Consider the following 21291-nt stretch of genomic DNA (forward strand, 5'->3'; position numbering starts at 1 on the left):
CAGCTTTCAGAAGGAATTGTGACATAGGCAAGAAGTGACCAGAATTCACCCTGGAGCTGTTGATATGTGTGGAGCAGCTTAATGAAATGACAGCCCTTGTTTTGTAAAGCAGTTAATGGACTTGACAAGAATCACGGTTTCCATGCAAGGACACTGGCAGTCCAAATAATGAGTCTTTAACTCACTCACCAGGGCTCTCATATCTTCAAAATGCATTTGTTAGGAGCTGTATTGGGCCAAATGCTTAATAAATTCAATCATCTTTTCACTAAGTGTATTAGCAGTGCCCAGCTATGATCTTGTTGGATTGTATTAGTTGTGCTTAAGCAATTACAAATAGGGCAGCTATTCCAAGAAAGTAGGAAGGGATAGGAAACTAGATCTAATTGGTTGCTTTTCTGAATTGGGATGGGGCAACAAACCTAACTGGGATGCAAAGCCAATTACAAAATCCATTTAAGTGTAACAAATGAAGGTCTGGAAGACTAAACTACTAATTAAGGGCAGGAACATTAAAATTTAAAAGGTGACCATTTAGCCTTAGTCCAATGATGCGTATCTCTTGCCAAGTAAATTGGCAATAGAATTTTGGAAGGAAGACCTTGCTAGAACTCTGAGGTACTAATAGGAGGCTAGAGCAGGAGGCATGAAACCAAGGAGTCCAACTTTCAGTGGCTTTTTGACTTCCTGGCTGATTCTCAGAATCGGGGATTTCTTACGATGCAAGTTATTACTGGCCCACAGGTCTAGCGCTTAAAAAGCAGCAGACCTCAAGTAAGGCAGAGTTAAGTAAAACTTGGCATCAAGACTATGAGCCAGAGCACTGTATTTTTAGGCTCCCCGAGCAGGAAGACTGGGAAGAAACAATTTCCACATAGGGCATCTCTATTGTCCATCTCTCCACCCCATGAGAACCAATGGTTACACAGTGCATATGGTTCCTCTCTTCTGTATTTCGTCTTCTTGGCACTCATATAACACATTCTGTAGGCCCAGCACCGTATTCTGCAGTCACTTACTGTCCCCCAAACAATGGACTGTTCTTTTATCCATCCCATCCTGTAACCTCACCACAATGACTTGTCCTGTTCTATCCCATTTGTTCCAGAGGAAGGTCCTCGGTGAGAAGAGACTAATATGCAGATATCAGTCCCACTACTTTGTGAGCGGCTAATACATGGTCTTTCCAGAAAAACACAAATAACATCAAACACATATTGAATTTTATAACGAGGAGGATTTGAAGACCATCGATTCTAGAAACTTCCTTTATTTACCCCACAAGGAGCCTCAAGTCCAAGCTTCTGGTTGTTCTGACCATTGAGACACAGTGCTCTTTCCAGTAGCCCCAACTGGCACCTTACCAAGACATAATGTTAGAATATTAGATTTTTAGGCTTTCTGGCAGGATTGAAGAAGGACAAGCATCTTGATACCCCCCCAGTACCTCTATCCACTTGTGGGTAAGAATTGCTAACAGACAGAGTGGAAGATATTGGAAACACTTATACAGCATTACAAGCATAGTCTTCTTAGGGACTCAATATGCCTTAAGTCACACCAGATGTCTAGGAGGAATGCCACTTGCTAAAAAGTAGAGCTTTGGGGACCAGCTAGCCTTGAATTTCCATGCTGGCCTCATAATTTTCTGGAAGAACCGTGTATGCTCATTACACTTCAGTATCTTTATCTATGGAGATAATACCTACATTTCAGTGGTATCATGAGTATTAATATTATACGTACATATGTATACTCACCTATGCATACATATAACAAAGACTCTGGCATGCAGTAGTAGTCAAGAATCAATTTTTTTATTTTATTAAAGTATAAGAAGAATACTTTTATTAATTATTGTGAAGGATGAATTGCCTGAAGAGCCACCCAACTACAAACAACAGTCTTTTCCTAGACCTATGCATCATCTACTCTGGCAACACTATCAAATTTGGACCTATCAGAAAAGAACACTTTGAATGACACTTGTCCCAAATCAGGTTCTGCTTCCAGTCCACACACACACTATGAAAGTTCATTTTCTAGTACTGAAATTATGAAAACTGGAGAGAAACACAATATCCACTTCCTCCTCAACCACTTGCAAGGGTGTCTTCACTGCAGTGGAACGCCACTCCCGCCGCCCCTGCCAGGATGACTCTCTCAGAAGCTGTCCTCTGTTCCTTTCCCAGCTCCACAGCCCGTTGATCAGCTTCTGCCAGTTGGCATCTGGAAGGTCCTCTGGACATAGTCCCTCAGTAGGATATGGTGTTCGTTTCATGAGTACCAAATGACAGGTTGATATGGGAAAGGCCATGCTTTCCTTTTCTCTTTCTGTAATTCCATCCCCCACAACACAGCCTTCCAAAGCTATATGGGTATTAATAATTTTACTAAAGGATCAGAGTGATTTGGATGAACTACATCTAATACCAAAGAGAAAAACTCAAACTGTGTGCCAGCTATGGCTTTTCCCGTCACTCTGGGGAAGTACCTGAGAAGCTGATCCTTTATTGGGATGTTTTCCTGAGTACATTCATCTTCACCACTTTGTTCCTCTGCTCTAAGGATTTTTTTTTTAATTTTTTTAACATTTATTTATTTTTGAGACAGAGACAGAACATGAACGGGGGAGGGGCAGAGAGAGAGGGAGACACAGAATCGGAAGCAGGCTCCAGGCTCTGAGCCATCGGCCCAGAGCCCAACGCGGGGCTCGAACTCACGGACTGTGAGATCATGACCTGAGCTGAAGTTGGACGCGCAACCAACTGAGCCACCCAGGCGCCCCTGCTCTAAGGATTCTGCTCAGAGAGCATCTCCACCTTCTAATCCGTACAGTATTGATGCTCATCTTTGGGGAGGTCTCCCTTTCACTGAGGGTAACAGTAGACTCTGCAGGGTTGAGTTACTAAGTCAAGGTAATGAACAGGGTGAAGGTCAGGCTTCCCATTTTGTTATAGCTGACCACTGACACCTCATATCTCAGGACTAACCCAGAGGAGGACTTTTCCCATGTCAGGGGCACAGCACACTCTGTACGTGACACGGAAACATTGAAGCCGATTCTCCTTCCAGACCTCTGTCCTCTGAGAGTTATGGGCATACCTAATCATCCTAATTGTCCAGTAACTATGAAGTCAAGTGCAAATGCATGCTAACGAAAACACATGGGATTTCCCAGAATGGTAATTATCACTGACAGTGAAGCCTAAACCCATCAAAGGCAAAATAATATATAGCTTTCTGTCTTCTATATTTCAAGGTGCCAATTGTGTGAATATTTTACATGCCTTTACACAAATAATTATCTCCCGCTTTCAAATTTTACATTTTCAGGTCTTTCTGATTTCTCTTAATGGCCACTCCCATGGGTACCAAAGACCAGGTCAAAGATTTGTAATTATTCTTTGAATAGGATTGTATGAAGTTCTTTGCCATGGACGTTCCCACGGTATGGATGGGAAAGATTTTTGTTTGTTTCCAAATGGAAGTGTATTTAAAGACGTAAGTTTCCCTCTAGAAATCCAGTTACATGGCCTTTCTCTCTGGGTTGACATCTTACAGGCTCTCCACTAGAAATTTCCCTTTTCTAGATCTAGTTTAAATTCAACTTGATGTCTAAGCTCAAATCCCTTTCCTTTTCAATGTTATTGATGTGCAACCGGAATAAGCAGGAGCAAAAAATAAAACAAATAGCTTTTGTTGCATAATGGACCAAGCTTTTTAGTCAAAGACTGAAAGAAATAAAGGGATTTCCTGGCTTCTTTAAATGGGTCCCACAATATCTAGCCTGGTGCTCAAATGCCTTCCAAATCCTCTTTGAGTGCTTTTTAATCCCTGCTAATGTGGAGCAGCAAGTCAAGGAATTGTGTATCTTTTTTCACCTACGTATTTGTCTGGCAAGGAGCACTAGATATCCTAGATACTATTAGAGTCTGAGCTATTAGAGGGGGACATGCATCTGAGCAGGCAGTAAGGAGGGTGGGGAAAACATTTAACCTAATGTGTATTCTTTAGACGTAAAGCACTGATGTCTGCAGTTAACAAGACATATGGTTGTATTGAGCAAAGAGGAGAAAGCTTTCCAATTCCGTTAAAGGTCTATTTCCACAACATATATAATTGAATTACATATCTGATTTAATCAGAAAATGGGAAAAATCTTTGGATATACAACACCCTGTGCCGACTACCTTAAATGAGAGCTCACCAGCTACCTCACTGCCAGCTTTAATACAGCAATTAGTGCTGGCAAAATTCTATTTGCTTATAGACCTAATTAGAGATCAAGAGAGTGGCTCACTTTTGATAATTGCATGGCTGTGGCCCATCTATCAGCCATTGTTAAATTGTTGTTATATTAATGTAAAGCTTATAATCACTGCTGTTCCAAATTGAATAAAATGTTCTTGCCAATTCTCCAATGCAATTAATTTACATAAAAGCCTCTGGAACCAAAATTAAAATGATATACATCTTTGCAAAGGCTTCAGTTAAAACAAAGCTAAGTAATAAGGAACTCATACATCTTTTTCCCCTGCATTTTTATGTTTACCGGAGTTAATGGCCAAACAATCATTAAAATGTGCCTAAAACTAATTAAAATTGTTATGCGCATACCTCATTTACTATGTACTCTAATTTATTATTCAAAGCATTAATATTTTAAACTCCCTGTCCCGGAGTCCGGGGAGATTCCAGGCAGTGGAACAGGAGGTCAGCAACTCCCCTTCCTTCCAAGAATCTGCATATAAATCACATGAATCTTGCCAAGGCATTTGATATTGGCTCAGAAGAAATGATGGTATAGGTAGGCCTGTCTGGTTTGTTCCTTCTGCTTAAACTTAATAGATAAAACACAGTCATGTATCATCTGCAGATCTGTACAAGACTGCAAGCAAGGAAAATTACAATATAGGTGCCACATTTAGATCTACTCCAAAATAGAGAAAAAGAATGGTTCCAGGCTGTGTGCCTGGCACCTCCCCATTTAAGACTAGTAGAGGCAGGTATATGGGGTGGTATTAGGAACCTTCAGAGTTCCATAGTCAGTAGTCAATTGACGTGATCATTTATAGCAGAGCCAGGTAAGAGAATTCAGTCTGTGGGTCTGACATCAAAAGTCCTATTAATAATGTATATGCTCTCTGCTAATTTTAGGTCGTTAGTCTAGTTGTGTTGTTATTCGGTGACTAATATCTACCATTTATTTAGACACTACTCAGAGGCAGTGCTTCTCACATAATTTATCTAGTTTAATATATACACCAATACTATCACTGCTGCCATGTTAATATATGTGATGAGGAACCAAAGCTCAGAAATATTAAGTAGCTTGCCCAAGGTCACAACTGTCGATGACAGAGCAGGAAATTAAGCTCATATGTGTTTCCAAAATCCACGATCTTTCCATTAGAAGGATCCAGGATCCTTCTAAATAATGTCAATTCTTCTGGAGCTGATCAGTCAACCATTCCTTCCTCACACATCTTCTACATAATCCACCTTCACAGGCTTTGTTCTTTAGCTCTTCCTCATGTGGTCTTTGCCACCATGTCACCATAAGTCAGATCTAAAAATGGTACTTAGACCAAACGTGTGTGGATATCTTCTGCTATGGAAATAGGTACTAGGAACCAAAGCCTGTTCAAAGCAGGATAGTTGGTAAATCCCTGGCTTACTTGAGTCAAGTTTCACTGCTCTATGGACAGAGGAATATTTCAGACTAACTTGAGGTGAAAGAAAATACTAGTTATTTTGGCAAGGTGGAGTACAAAATGTGCATTTTTCTTGAAACCCATTTCTGATTTTTGATCTCCTGACTTGTACTCAGTCACACTGTGAACGTGAACAAATCAATCCCTCTTAGGGCCTATTTTCATCATCTCTGAAAACAGATGCTGTACAAGAAGTTCAAGAAGCATCCGTGAAGCTCTATTATCTATGATTTTATTTAGAAGTGCTTGAACTTAGACAGTGACCATAACTTAGGGCTCACAAAGTTGGAAAAGGTTCTACAAATGTGCTACAGAGTGTGGTTCAAAAGAAAGTTAGAAACTGAAACTTCATGGGCTAATAGGTAGTCGTGCATTCAGTTTTTAAAAAGGTTTTCACAAATAGAATAATTTTGTCCAAGAAAAGGTCTCCATGTGTGCATGCACACACACATGCACACCTGTTTGAGTGTAGAATTCCAATATATTCAACAGGTACAGCAAAAACAGGTGTGGGGGCAAAGGCTGTGCATGTGGAAAGATTCTAAGAATTTCTAGTTCCTGACTTCCTTGTCTCTACAAGAAACTCAGTGAAAGTCCAGGTCTCTGGGGACCTTCAATGGCAAATTATTCCAATGAGAGAGAGGCAGTGGCAGAGAGGGGGAAGGATCTAAAAAAATAGAATTATATGAAGCTCCTCATGGGGCTCTCTGGAAGTTTAGGTCACAAAAAATGAAAGAACCAAAGAGTGGTGAGTAACACATCAAGGAGAAATAGAGACGAGTGGGTTTAATACTATCACAAGAGGAGCCAAAGCTAAGGTGCATCAAGGCTCAAGACAACATTATCGACCTTACACACAGGGCACAGAGTGAGAATAAAAATGAAGAACTCCCTGCTGGTGGGGGATGGACACTTTGGAGGAATGGTATGGTTGTTCAGAAGATTACTTCCAACTGCGGCCAACCTGTGATGAGGATAAAATAAAGCCAAGAACCCTTTGGTTGTAAAGGTGTTGGAAAATGGCAATGGACAACGCAACCTTTTTGAAGAGATGTGAAGATTTTGAGATTTGGCCTGGCAGAGATTTAGGGATAGGATGAAAGATGTTCCTGGCAAAGGAAAAGGCTGCCATGCCAAAGAAGGGAAGAAGGGGAACATAATGTCCACCCAGGCACAGGATAGCTAGGCTCTGTAGGAGCAAAGGCTGGAAAGTAATGGAAGGTACATATATTCATTTAACAATTAATTAGGGAACACCTACTATGTGTTCTAGGTGCCAGGGGTACAGTAATGGACAAAATAGAGAAAAATCCTTCTTAGTCTATAAGGAGACAGATACTTGAAAGATTGTGCACATGATAAAAATACATGGTTTAGTAAAATATTATGAAAAGAAAAAGTAAAATAACAGAAACCTGAAATGTTGAGGTGAGAGTTGAATGGGAAGCCTCACTGAGAAAGGAATTTTGAATCAAAACCTGAAGTAGTTACACAAATGAGGGGGTGAAAAGCATCCTCAAAGAAAAACACCACCTGTGCCAAGATCCTAAAATGGGAACAAGCCAGGAATAAGAGGGATTATAATTGGACAGAGAGTGGAGGGGAACCTAGGAGATGAGGGGAGCAAGGTAACCAGGGTCCAGCCTGTATAGGGCCTATAGAAGACAGTAAGTGCACAGACACTTCCTCTGAGACAATTAGGAAGCCACTGGAGGGTTTTAGCCAGAAGAGGAGTTTGAGCCATTCTTAAATTTTTAAATGATAAATCTGTCTATTGTGTGGAGAGAAGACAGCAGGAGGCAAGGACAGAAACAGGGAGAGCATTTAGAAGGCTAGACCAATAACCTAACAGAGAATATGGTGAATTGGGTCAAGATGGTGGCAGGGTGGGGACTAAGTGGTCAGTTTGTGGATATATGTTAAAGGTAAGATGTGCAAAAGGAAGAGACCCATAAAAAAGGACTTCTAGGGCTTTAGCTTCAGCAACTAAAAGAAAGACAAATGACTGACAAAGGAAGACAGAGAATAATTACTTTTTGTTTTATGTTGCTCTGCTTTTTCATGGAAAAATATTAGGAACTCTATTTTAGACATGTTAATTTTGATATGGATATCAGACATCAGGTGGAGGTATTACTTGGGCAGTTAGATATATCAGACTGAAATTTAGGGATAAGTCTAGGCTCCAGGTATAGATACAATATGAATGGGATGTAAAACCATGAAAGATCATCTAAGAAATAAGTGTAGGTGGAGAAGAAAAGTGTGACAGACTCAGTCCTGGAGCTCTCTAATGTTTTCAATCTGGAGATGTAAAGGCACACTGGTGAAAGTAATTGAAGAGAGATCAGAAAAGTGGAAGAAAAAAATCAGAACATAGACGCCAAGAGCAGACAGTATTCCAAGAAGCAGAAAATAATCAACTATGTCAAATGCTTTTGACAAATCAAGTTAAATTAATGTTGAAAAATGACCATGACATCTATTAGCACAGAAAATATGAACTTGAGGAAGTCAAGTATGGGGACATGGTTAGGGAAAAATCTGATTTCAGTGTGCTCAATTAAGTGTGTAAAGAGAAAAATGGAGACGATGAGTATAGACCTTTTAAGAGGGTCTAGATGGAAAAATAATGGGGCAGGTGACAGAAGAGGATGTGAGATCCACTTCTCTTTTACATTTTTTTAAGATGCAAAAATATAAACACGTCTGTGTGATGATGAAAATCATCAAGTTAAGATTGGAGAAGATAAAACTAAGTCAAGATATTAAGCATGAGGTTGATAAATTTGACTTTTGTTTCATAGGCAATAAGGACACATTGGAGTCAGCAGGTATAATATGTTTGAAGCAGACAAAAAATAGTATTGTTAAAAATACAGACTAGTGGGAATCATGGCCTAAATCACTTAATTTTTATTTTGAGAGAGAGAGAGAGAGACATGGGGAGAGAATACAAGTGGGGTAGGGACAGAGGAAGAGGGAGAGAGAGAATCTGAAGCAGGCTCCACCCCCAGCACAGAGCCCAACACAGGGCTCAATCTCACGACCATGAGATCATGACCTGAGCCAAAATCAACAGTCAGACCCTTAACCAAATGAGCCACCCAGGAGCCCCTACATCACATGATTTAAATCACCTTCCCTCTGCATTCCTAATGTTATAAAAACAGAATCTGGCATATGTAACAAAGATTGTGGTCTGGAGTGTTTGTTTCCTAAGTCCATGATCTATTAGACCCTGCTGATCCTTCTAAATAATGTTGATTCTTCTGGAGCTGACAGGTAACCATTGCTGCTTCACACATCTTCTACACAATCCACCTTCGGTCTTTGTTCTCTAATTCTTTCTTATCAGCTCTTCACCACCATGTCACCATAATTCAGATCTAAAAATGGCACTGAATATATCAAATGCATGGAGATCTCCTTCTATGGAAACAGCTATAGGGTGGTAAGGGAATAACACAAGTATTCACTGAAATAGGGAAATTGGGAAAGGGTGGGGCCTGGACCAGGTTAACTGGTGAAGTGTGACCTGGCAAGTGTGCCTGTGCTTGCAGACATCTACATGGAACTTTGCAACACGCAGTGGAGAGTAATCACCGTGTTGAAGAGAATCAGCTTAAAAAAAAAAAAAACACTCTTGGGCTGCTGTGAATGTTTAAAAATTATAAAAGGTTAGTAAACCAAATTAAAATAAAAATATCGCCAATGCTTTGGGGCTCATTTCCCTTTAATATGGTTTATATAAGAATCCTTTAATATCTGCCTAACAAGATACATTATCATTTAAGAAGGAAAAAGTAATATGCACTAGTTGACAACATAGAAGCATATATTTCCTAACATTTTGATTCCAATAGATACAGCTTGTTGTACAGTGTCTGACACATGAAAAAGCCATTTTCCAGAATGAAAGCACAATCAATACCTGAAACCTGGAGAATCCTTAGATAATAGCTGTAAATAATCATAAGCCCTCACTGCCCAAGGATATTAGTGCCAACGGTCTTCACCTCACCCCTGTGTCTACACCAGACCTACCATTCTCCTCCACCATTAATTCTGTGTTACATGGATTTGGGGATCAATTCCTAGTTTTCTGATACCTGACTTTCTGACATGCTCTCACCCCACACTTGGCCCTTTGGTCCTGTTCTCTGTGCTTAGCATCTCCCTCCCTCTACCCCAATTGCTTTTGACTTGGTCTTTCCCAGCCCAGTACTAAAACCTTGTTTCATTGTCTACTTGGATAGACTGGAAAGATAACCTAGATAGGACCTATTTTAAAGACTCAAAAAAAAAGCTTCTAATCCAGACATCAGCAATCTTGACAGCCTCTTGGGGCAGAATGAATTATGCCCATTGTATCTCAAGGCATGTGCAGAGAAGATGAAAGAAAAGAGGAGGAAGGGGAAGAGTAGAAAAGAAAAACTAGAAAACACAGAAGCAGAAAGAGAGGGTACATTTGTCCTGGTCTGGATCCTACATGTCATAATATTCCAAATGCCAAGGGAGGGATGAGTCCCAATCTAGAATTCATTTTTTAAATGTGTGTGGCACAAGAAAAGAAGGTCAATTTAACGAATTTTTCAGAATTCAAATTTGTTCAATTTATAACTCTGTCATTTATTGTGAAAACATATATTAAAAATGTTTAATCCTTTGTAGATTAAACCAAGTGATACTGTTTGCTTATTTTTAGTTCCTGAAAAATGAAGAGTGAGCCATTATGGGTGTAAGTGTGCCTGTGTGTATAAGTATGTGTAGTATGTAGATCGTTTACTCTGAAAAATCCAAAAATCTGGCAACCGCCGTCTAAATTAACTTACTTCTTTGTCAACCATGCAAGTTTGGCCGAGGCATTTTTGAATAGCTAAAAGAAATCATCAACATAGCCTCAGGATATATATATATTCTTCAGTGAGTTTAGTTAGCAACTACTGTTGTCTTAAGTGGGTAAAAGACACAGAAATAAAGCACCTGTATTGTAAAGAAGGAAAGAGTAAGCAATGTAAAACATCATGAAAGAGCCATCCTTATCTGTAACCCTACCCCTGGGACCGTGGGTACCAGCCCTCACATCTGGGACCACAGGTACCAGCCCTCACATCTGGGACCACGGGTACCAGCCTGGCTGGTAATCCTTAACCCTGTGGAGGAATGATTTTGTAATTTAGGTTGGTCCCCGTATTTTTCTTTTCCAATTTCTATGAAGGTGCCTGTTTGGATTTGTACATGCCTTCATCTTATTCAGGCTGAACTTAAATGTTTCCTATGGCTGAGGAGGCACCTGGGTGGCTCAGTCGGTTAAGCATCTGACTTCATCTCAGGTCATGATCTCATAGTTCGTGAGTTCGAGCCCCATGTCAGGCTCTGTGCTGACAGCTCAGAGCCTGGAGCCTGCTTCAGATTCTGTGTCTCCCTCTCGCCTTCTGCCCCTCCCCAACTCACGCTGTCTTTGTCTCTCAAGATAAGTAACAAACAAACAAACAAATAAATAAATAAATAAATCCATCCATCCATCCATCCATCCATCCTATGGCTGAAACAGTTCTTCCTTGGTTGTCTTTTGTGTAAAAAGCTCCCCATGGTCTTCTTTTCTCTCCACTTTCCTTTCTAGGCAGGAACTTCTAGGAAGCCAAATTTTGTTTACCTAAGTATGGCTGACCCTAATTAACATGTCACAGAACCTCCTAATGTTCACTCATGTTCTCCTGCCTCTAAATCTTCATTCTTTTTTTAAAGTATATTTATTTATTTTGAAAGAAAGAGAGACTGTGAGCAGGGGAGGGGCAGAGAGAGCATCCCAAGCAGGCTCCATGCTGTTGGTGTAGAGACTGACGCAGGGTTTGAACTCACGGAGCATGAGATCATGACCTGGGCTGAGATCAAGAGTCTGATGCTTAACCGACTGAGCCACTCAGGTGCCCCCTCTAAATCATCATTGTGAGCAAACTTTGGTATATACCTTCCCTCTTCTGTTAGGGTCTTATCCAATGTGACAGCAGCATGAGCAGAATGTCAGCCCTCAGTTCATAATGTGGACCAAATTCTATTTTAGCTTAATCTTTTTTGCCTACAGAGATACAAGTGAAAAAAAAATTGCATCCACTCCCCTCACTCAACATGCTCACTTCTGACCTTTCACGTTTTCACAAGAAGTCAACATTTGCAAAGGCAATAGTACAAAAGGGAAAAAAAAAAACAGGGAGGGAAGAGAGAAAGTAATAATCTAGCATTTTTACTCTGCCAGAGAAGTATATTTACTCACAGCAACAGCTGACCTTTTTCAAGAAGGACATCTTTAGACAGGTGGTTTTCCTGTTAATCATGAATTATCATTCTGCTCCTAGCTTACAAGGCTGTGCTCCTTACAAACACCAGAGATAACGCAGTAACACAGGGGGCATGCCAAATTCTCTTAGAATCCTTGAATGCTAGCACTGAAAAAGTGTTTAGAGGTCAGCCGATACAGAAAGTTATTCATTTCAATAAAACACACCTTGAGAACCTTTTTTTTTGTGTGTGTGCATATTAGGGGAGGGGGTTGGTATCTGCCAGGAAATGTACTAGGTGATGGGACTATACAGATAAAATAAACAGTTTCTGTCCTCTTGAATAAATAATAGCCAGAAAGGTTAAGTGACTTAGCTGAGGTTGTATGTGTAGTGGCTATGCAATGAGGTACCCTCATTACACAACCCTCCTACTTCTTTCTTCAACGTAGATTTATTTACCCTTCTAACTACCAACGGTATTAATAACATCTTCCCTTATGTTCCTATTGAATTATCATTACATCGTCTTTATTCATCCTTGTGCCCACCACTAGTTGGCGGGGGGGGGGGGGGGTGGTGCTTGAAGATGGCACATATTTGCATTTCTTCCTAAGTGTGTACATGTTTCTTCTGGGTGTAGACTCCACCATAACCCATGTTGATGGGATTGTGTGTACGGTAGGAATGGGCAAGGGGAAAATATGTAATTATGGAGGATTGGTCTACTGTCCCAGTGATCTCATGGTTCAGTGCTTTGGAGGTCAATAGAAAGGTTATAACAGAGTCATTCCACACCAATAAAGAGCAGTCCTTTCCAACTTACTTGATCCTTGTCTGCTTTGCGACTTTTAACCAACTGAGACCCAACACTACTTACTTCACACCTTCGCAAGCCATGTAAGACAGTAAATAAAGCTTCAGAAGCACACTTTTCCTTTGGCTCACAAATTATAATACTTTTTTCATACCATTAATGCAGATGAAAAGAGGTCTTTAGGCTCCTTATTATAAACATACACAGTAAAGCCCTGGTTTGTGAGCACAGTTTGTTCCAGAAACGTGCTTGTGATCCAAGTCACTTGAATACCAAGCAAATTTCCCTATAAGAAATAATGGAAACTCAGAGGATTCGTTCCACAACCCAAAAATATTCATATAAAAATGATTACAATATTGTAATAGAACACAAGGTAATAATTAAAATACAAAATATTAAAAAAATAAATTAACCTGTACTTACCTTTGAAAACCTGCATGGCTGGAGTGAGGGAAACCGGAGAGAGGAGGGTTATTGTGTAAGACGACTTTCACTATCACTAACAGAATCACTGCTATCTATTGGCTCAATGGAATCTTTGTCTTTTCCTCAAACTTTAACAAGGAACCTATCTAATGACCTAGAATGAAGCAAAGCATTCCTAAGCTTACTCTTCTTTGGAAAAACCAAGGACTGTCCATAGGTTCTTTGAAGTGACAAAAAGTACACTAGTGCCAGTTGTGGAAACCTTCCAATGTTCTGAAAAATCACAGATTTCTGTCAAATACCATGGCCTGAGACCAAGCACGGGAGAGGATCACCATCAACCATCATCATCACCATCATCACCATGGGAGAGAGGTAGAGACACAGAGACAGGAGGGAGGGAGGGAGAGAGGATGTGCTCAGTTGTGATCACGTGACATTCGGCATCACACACTACTCATATTGCAAGATATCACTCGTTTGTCAAGCTAAAATTTATTTGAAATGTTTGCTCGTCCTGCAGAACACTCGCAGTAAGTTACTCGCAATCCAAGGTTTTACTGTATAAAATTTCATATACATGTACCTATGAAATGTTCAAGTGTAGCAAAAACAACTGGCTAAAGCTCATCAGAAATCATCTAGAACATGAACAAGGATAATTTTGATATATAAAAGTCTCATTTAACTTTTAAGAAACGATTTTGCCTTAGAAAGACTTTTGTGAAAGCAAAATAAGTGATTTTACTTTTCTGTAAGTAAGGCTATTACAGCTTAGAAAATTTGCCAGGGGATTCACCACAAATCAAATTAGTTTTGAAGAAGCATAAGTTGGTAATAAAAATAGGAGTTACTAAAAATGGAAAAAGTACAAAGTTTAGAAATTATTTTTGTTTGCTTTTGATAGGGAAAAAAATGACCATATTAGAAGTGAAACCCTCAGAATGATATCTTAATATTCCAAACTTTAACTGTGACATTTCTACTTCCTGGTTCAGCGTTATTCATACGACCTAAGTAGGTTCACTGTGATGGAAATCCACACCCTCCATGGAAATATTCTCTCTACCCTGCAGGGTCGGGCGAGGGAACAACTTCCATTTTAAGACAACCATAGGGAAGGCTATTAGAATGATATCAACACCTGGGAGTAGACCTAAAAAGGGAGGGAAAAAAAAACTTATTCCTGGACAATTTTGCAAAGAAGCCATATCAAGCTTCCCCTAAAATCAGAGTTAACTCTTCCATTTTTAGGTAAGTTCAAAACTATCTCTTATTGTTTAAATTAGATGGAGCCTATTTCTGGATCCTTGCCAAAATATCATTGCTAATTTGTAGGGTCATCATAGCCCCAAATCTGGCCCTTGGTCTGTCAAAAATTCCCATTCTATCCTTACCTAGAAGTGATCAAATTCTTGGAGAGTAACTCATGCCAACTAAATTAATAAGAAAAAGATTTTTAAATTGGAGTTACAATTAATTATGTCCCAATAATAAATGGTCAAAAGAAGATTTTGGTTCTTTGGCAATTACATTTTCTCCTTATCCCAAATCTACATCAGAAGCCAAATTTTATCTAGCAGTATATATGGTGACCTTGAATTGGAAATAAGTATAGTCATTTGTATAGCTTTCATGAAGCATTTTCTGAAGAAGTATACTTCTAGAGTACAACTTTTGGTGGATATTAATAGCTGTTACATCAAAAGGTATTCTCTAAGTCAAATGGTTTTGAGAAATTCTAGGTTAAATAATTTAAAGTGCAGGACTTCTAAGAACCTTACTAAATTAACATGCTTTGTAAATACCAAGATGAAGATACATTGTGGGTTATGCATATTTTACTTTCCTTTTTCTATGGACTCTGTTATGGGATAGAGCCATGTAGGGTTACTTCTTGTTCTTGTCCTATTAATTCTTGCTTTAAAATACATCCTAAACCCAGTATTGTCACCACTTCTGTTACTTATGCCATAGGTCAGCTCATTGCCAGCTTTCACCTGGACTGTTGCAGTAGCTTCCTGACTAGCCTTAATCTTTCTACCCTTCACCTTGATTATTTATTCTCCACAAAACAGCTAGAATGATTCTTTTAGAACTAAAGTCAAATTCTGTCCCTCATCTGCATAAAACTGTGGGAGGTGACAGGTTTATGGCATTGAGTGTACTGGTGGTTTTGTGGGTACATACTGATCTCCAAACTCATCAAGTTGTATACATTACATGTGGACAGCTTTTTGTATGTCAAAAACATAAAAATGAAAGAAGGTTTCTAAGAATGCTAAAAAGAAAAAAACCAACACAGAAACAAACTAAAGACCCAATGGCTTCTCATAACACAGTAAAATTTAAAGCTGTACCATGAACTAGAAACCTTTTTCATCTGTCCTATAGACCCATGCCTTCATCTCCAACCCTTGTCCCCTGCTCATTCCGTCCCAGCCACCAATGCCCTCATTTCCCCTCAAATACATATATGCACCCTTGCCTCAGACTCTGCCTTTTCTGCTGCCTTTGTCCACATGCTCTTTGCCCACATATCCTCTTGACATGTGCTCTTAATTTATTCTCATCTCCCATAAGATACCACCTTCCCAATCTACCCTGCCAGTAATAGCATCCTGTCATCTCTGCCCCTTCATCCAGTTTGTTTATTCAAAGCTCTTTTCACTATCTTACATCATATATTTGTTATTTATTTTTTGTTACCTCTCTTAAAATTTAAGTTCCACCAGGACAGGGATTCTGTTTCACTAACAACTCTTTAACCATGGCCTTCACAAGATAAGCACAGAATAAACTTTGTTGCATCAATAAAAACTCAAAGTGCCCTCTTCTCAGAAGAGTAGAGAAATACTGACCAATTCTTCTTTTATCTAGGTACCAGGCTGACCATTCTCTAGTCTGTTAGCAAAATTTAACAGAATATTTCTTCAGGGTTTCTTCTTCCTGATGATAGCCATATTCTAGTCATGTTTTTCTTGATTACACATTTTTTCTCATAAAGCACATTTACCTACACAGGTTAATTTTAGAATAGGTTATTTTTTTCAGAAATATAATCTCACCCTTACATGACTTTTTAAAAAACAGCTTCACTTTTTGAACATATTTTTAACTAATGTTAGCACCACCCTGATAGCTTCATGTACAGGCCACACTTATTCACTGAATACATTTTAAGAAAATTTTCATATACTCCTAGTTCATAGGCATTAGATACCTTGTCTGACATACAGCTTGTAATTAGGACCTGGATTTTTGTGCGTGGAGCTAGAGTTAAGCCTTACCATGTATGTGTTATTTATGCCAATTATGTCTTAGGTTTTTCATTAGTAATTATCAGTAGTTAAAAAAAAATTACAATACAGTTAGGAAGACTAAATGAAATAAGACATTCAAAATGCTTAGCACAGATCTCCATAGGTGGTAAACATTCAAATGTTAAAGGTTTCACTATGTAGTATCACTGTCGAGCCTATTATTAAGCACCAGTACTTAATCAGAGATTCCTGATGAAAACCTCTATGTTGGGTCAATAAGATTATTCATATTCTATGGCACAAAGCACTGATTCCAATATAAATGAACTAAACATACAGCTATAGCAACAACCTACAGATAAAAACTGAGTATAGCAATTGTACTCGTACGGATTCTATAATCAAAAATAGTTCTCAAAGCCAAACCTCTAAACTGAGCTGATAATCATTCTTAAAGTGTCACCAAGGGATATTCTTACTTTCTGTTTCTGGCTGTAAAAAAACCACCAAAAGTAATGATGAAAGAACAGTACTGAGGGGCTCCTGGGTGGCTCCGTCTGTTAGGCGTCTGACTCTTGGTTTGGGCTCAGGTCATGATCTCATGGTTTGTGGATCCAAGGCCCTCAACAAAGTGCTTAACTCACAGTACAGATTTTGTGATGGTACTACAATTGGAATACAAACCTTCAAACTCCCCAACCAGTCATATGAATGCCATAATATTGTGTTTCTCATTGCTGTAAAAACAAACAAACAAACAAACAACTACAGAGGACAGGATGAATGAGCAGGTAAGAGTCAGGAAATACTACCAAGGTAGGTATTCACCACCATCTACCAGGGTGCTCTACCCATGGTTACAATAATGAAATACTTCCACACCGGTTGACAAAGAGCCACTGCCCTACACCCATCAAATGCCCTCCCCTGATCCTGCATGCACTGATGCCTGTGCCCACCTAATCCTTTCCTCTGGAACCCCTGGTTCTTTCACATTTAGCAACTAAAGGATCAGTGCCTACTGCAGAAGCCTCTGCAGGCCCACTGCTGACTGCTGCCTCCTCTGTTCTGAGCATTTGGTACAAATGCAGTTTCTATTTTTAAGATTTTTAAAACCATCACTGACTGCTTAAGACTTCACAGAGATGTTATGAAGATCCAACAATGTTATGTTTATGATAGCAATGTTAAACTAGAAGATGCTAGATATCAAGATGAGTTCTCTTGATGGCACTAAGCCACATTCCCATGAGACATGTATGAACACCTCTAAAGGGTATCCTAGTGTTCATTCCTAATTGTTATATTTCAATACCAACAATACCCATTAGTTCATCAACTGATAATAAAAAATATCATCTACAACTCTTGTCAAAATTATCTATCTGGTCAATTTCATTTCCTGCCAAAGTATCTAGCAGAAGGTAGCTTGGTGACCGTGTAGGAAACAAATGGCCTGAGAGACAAGGTGAGGGCCGGGTGGCCTCAAATTAGAAATAATGTGTGAATGTCAAAGTACTTAAAAGAGGTGGTGTGGGATGAGGAGGTGTAGAGGAACACACTACTTTCCTTTTGTAGAGACAGAGTTAGAGGTTTTATAGTTTAATTCACTGAATTTGGTTTTGAGAAGGGGCTCCTCTCCTCAGGAGTCATAATGTAAGATTGTCAGAGTTTAATTTCTAAGCAATTTTTTTGAAAGATAGATATAAACAAATTTACCAAAAAAACCAAAAAACCAAACACACAGCATCTATATATAGTCACAGGATTGTTTTTCTTTTTCCAAAGCCCCAAATTTTGTTCTGGCTATTGATGCTTCTAATTTCATTTCCCATTTTAACATGCTTAACCACATGACATCTTTGCTTCACTAAATAATGGAGTTGAATATAGAAAAATATATTATGGTCATGTGGGAAAACGCACATTTCTCCTAAGAAAATAGGCCACTGAGAATGTCGTTCAGTAGGCAGTATACTGGGGGCACTTCGGAAGTTGACCATACTGTGCACGCTGCAATTCATCCATATCCATTAAAGTTTATTTACATCTAACCATCATTGCTTTAAAAATAATTATTATTCTACTTTAGAGGGAAAACAACAAACATTTTGGAAAAACAGTCTTTTGTCATAATTTTAAAAGATACTACTGTGAGAAGCTGTGCTTTCAGAAGGGATAAGGAGACAGAAAAGAGTAAAATGATTGTGAGGACTGGAGCAGAGAATTTGAATTTACAGAAAGCTACATACCTAAATAATAGCTTTCAACAACCTTCTTTATTACATTTATTTCTTCGTCGTACAAAATAAAATTAATTGTCTTAGGCTATGCTGACATAACATGGGATATTTCCACGGACATATAACTGGTATGATTAAATTTACTGAATTAACTCGTTACTTGAGTATTGTTTAGACCAAAGCTTCATGGCACAGAAACACAGACATGATTTTAACTTATGTTGGTGGTGTTGATGCTGAGCAGCAGAGGAAAAATTCAAAAACTTCCTATTATACAGACACCCAATTATCAGCCCATCACAGCAGAATCTGTTTTCCTTAAGCCTAATAGAGCATGAGGATACCATAACCAGGAAGCAGCAAACATCTATTTATGCCACCCAGATGACGGCACTGAAACCCCTGTGTACTCTTTATAGTCCTTTGGGAAAATGATTAGTGGAGCAAACAGGCAATATACTGCTGAAAGCACAATCCATTATCACCCAAGGCTGTCTTAAAATGATAAAATCTGAAAACATCAGAACAACCTCTTTAGAAAGGAAACAGGTATTACTACGTAATGGGGTCAACCGGTAAACATAGCCATAATAAACTCTAATCGTACAGTTTTGTCTCTTCCTGTGGACAGTCATTTGAAATAGAAGCGAGAGAAAAGCCACTCCTGGTGTTTGCAGAGGACACCCCAATATTCACAAATATCATACTGCTAAATGCAGGCTAGGCATCTTTAGAGGCCAGCATGTTTGCAAACTCACTTTCTTCCCGACCGACTTCACAGTAGGGTGGGCAATTTTTGTATACAATGCAAGATTCATTGGAATTGCAATTTAGAACATTTTCAAAATGGGGCACCGTGTCCCCTTCTTCACATAATTCTTTTTTAAAAAGCAAAATTCCATTCTTTGAGCAATTCATCCGTGTTTCCTTTTCATCCGCGGTCAGTGAAAAAGGGTGGAAACAAGGCATATTATCTTCCCATCCGCCTCCCCCATCCATCTTGCCACCCGCTACAATTACTTTCTGCACCACCCTGCATGAACCAGAGGGACAGCCATTAAAACACCACCACATGTTGGAGCCAAGGCTGCTCCAGCCCACAGCTGAACTTAATAAAACCGTTAATGTCAGAGCCTGCCGGCTAGCGTCCCAGGAATGCCACTTGCTCAAAGCCCTTCCATTCCAGCCATGCGTGTGGCATTTCATCCTTCTCCCCATGCAGAACCATGCCATCTGCTAGGAGACACAGATCTACCACATGCCAGGTGACATTTTCCTTTAAATTCTTTTTTTTTTTATTTATTTACTAGGAAATATGCTCAACAGGCAGACAGCAAGAAGAAATTTGAGCTCTACCTAGGCCTGTTTCTCCAATCTCTTGGAATTTATTATATTCTGGCTCTGCATTTGAACGGTTGGTGAGTAATTTGTGGGCAGGCATCCTTAGGAATAAGTCTGGAAATAAGTAATAAAAAGCTCCAAGCACTGGCACTGTAATAAGCCAAGGGGTAACTATGGAGTTGAATTTAAAAAAAAAAAAAAAAAAAGGAAGAGGAAAGAGTCATTAAATCAATAATACTGAGGTCTGATGGAGCTGTGTGAAGTCAATATCATAAACTTTTATACTGACTTCGGCATGGGAACATGCTATTATCTGTGGCAAGCGATGGTGGAAGAATTCAGGTCTGATGCCTTGTCCTCACAGAAAAAGAGGTGGGAGGGGGGTTGGAAAAGCTTTGTGCTTTTGTCCATTTTAGATAAGGGTTGAATACTACCTACATAGATGGCAATGTATGTAAAGTCACTCAGACTGTGGTGGAGTCAAAGGAAAATACGAGAGAAGCGATTTTTAAAAATAGAGATCAATCCTTACCTCCAGGTTTAATTCAAATTGTGACTAGAATAGGTCCTTCCCTTCAGGGATAGCTGTAAAAATCTTAAGCTATAGATTTGGAGTGTCGATATAGGACAGAGAAGTAAACCACAAAATTCAGACATAGGGTCCCAGCAGCCCCTCTGTAGGAAGAAGCATGTTCACTTAAGTACCAAAGACGGTCTCAAAAGCCAGATCAGCTATGCCCATTATCTTTGGCACGTACCATATGACTTATTATTATTTGGCCTAATTATGAGCGTTGGTAGAACACTTAGATAACATTGGACAGAGTATATGTAATATTGTGTGTGTATATATGGGTATATACATACATATATATACATAATAAGCACATATATCATTACTGGGTCAATTGTTTAAACCTACACAAGTTATTTCACAGTTTACTACTCCTGAAATTGACTAATAAACAAGATTTATATTTAATAAATCCTTACTTTCCTCCGTGTGTTATGTTCTTCTATTAATTCCCCCCTTGACTTCATACATTCAAATAGACACCCATCTCACCTCCCCAAAGCTCACACTCAAGCTGTCAGTGACCTCCCCGTGGCTAAACTCCACAGTGTCCACTTGGGCAAACGGACGGATTCCTCGAAAACATCATTCTGATTACGTCAGTTCTTCCTGATGCCTGCCTTCCC

Source organism: Panthera leo, chromosome B1 (assembly GCF_018350215.1).
Source record: "Panthera leo isolate Ple1 chromosome B1, P.leo_Ple1_pat1.1, whole genome shotgun sequence".
Lineage (NCBI taxonomy): Eukaryota > Metazoa > Chordata > Mammalia > Carnivora > Felidae > Panthera > Panthera leo.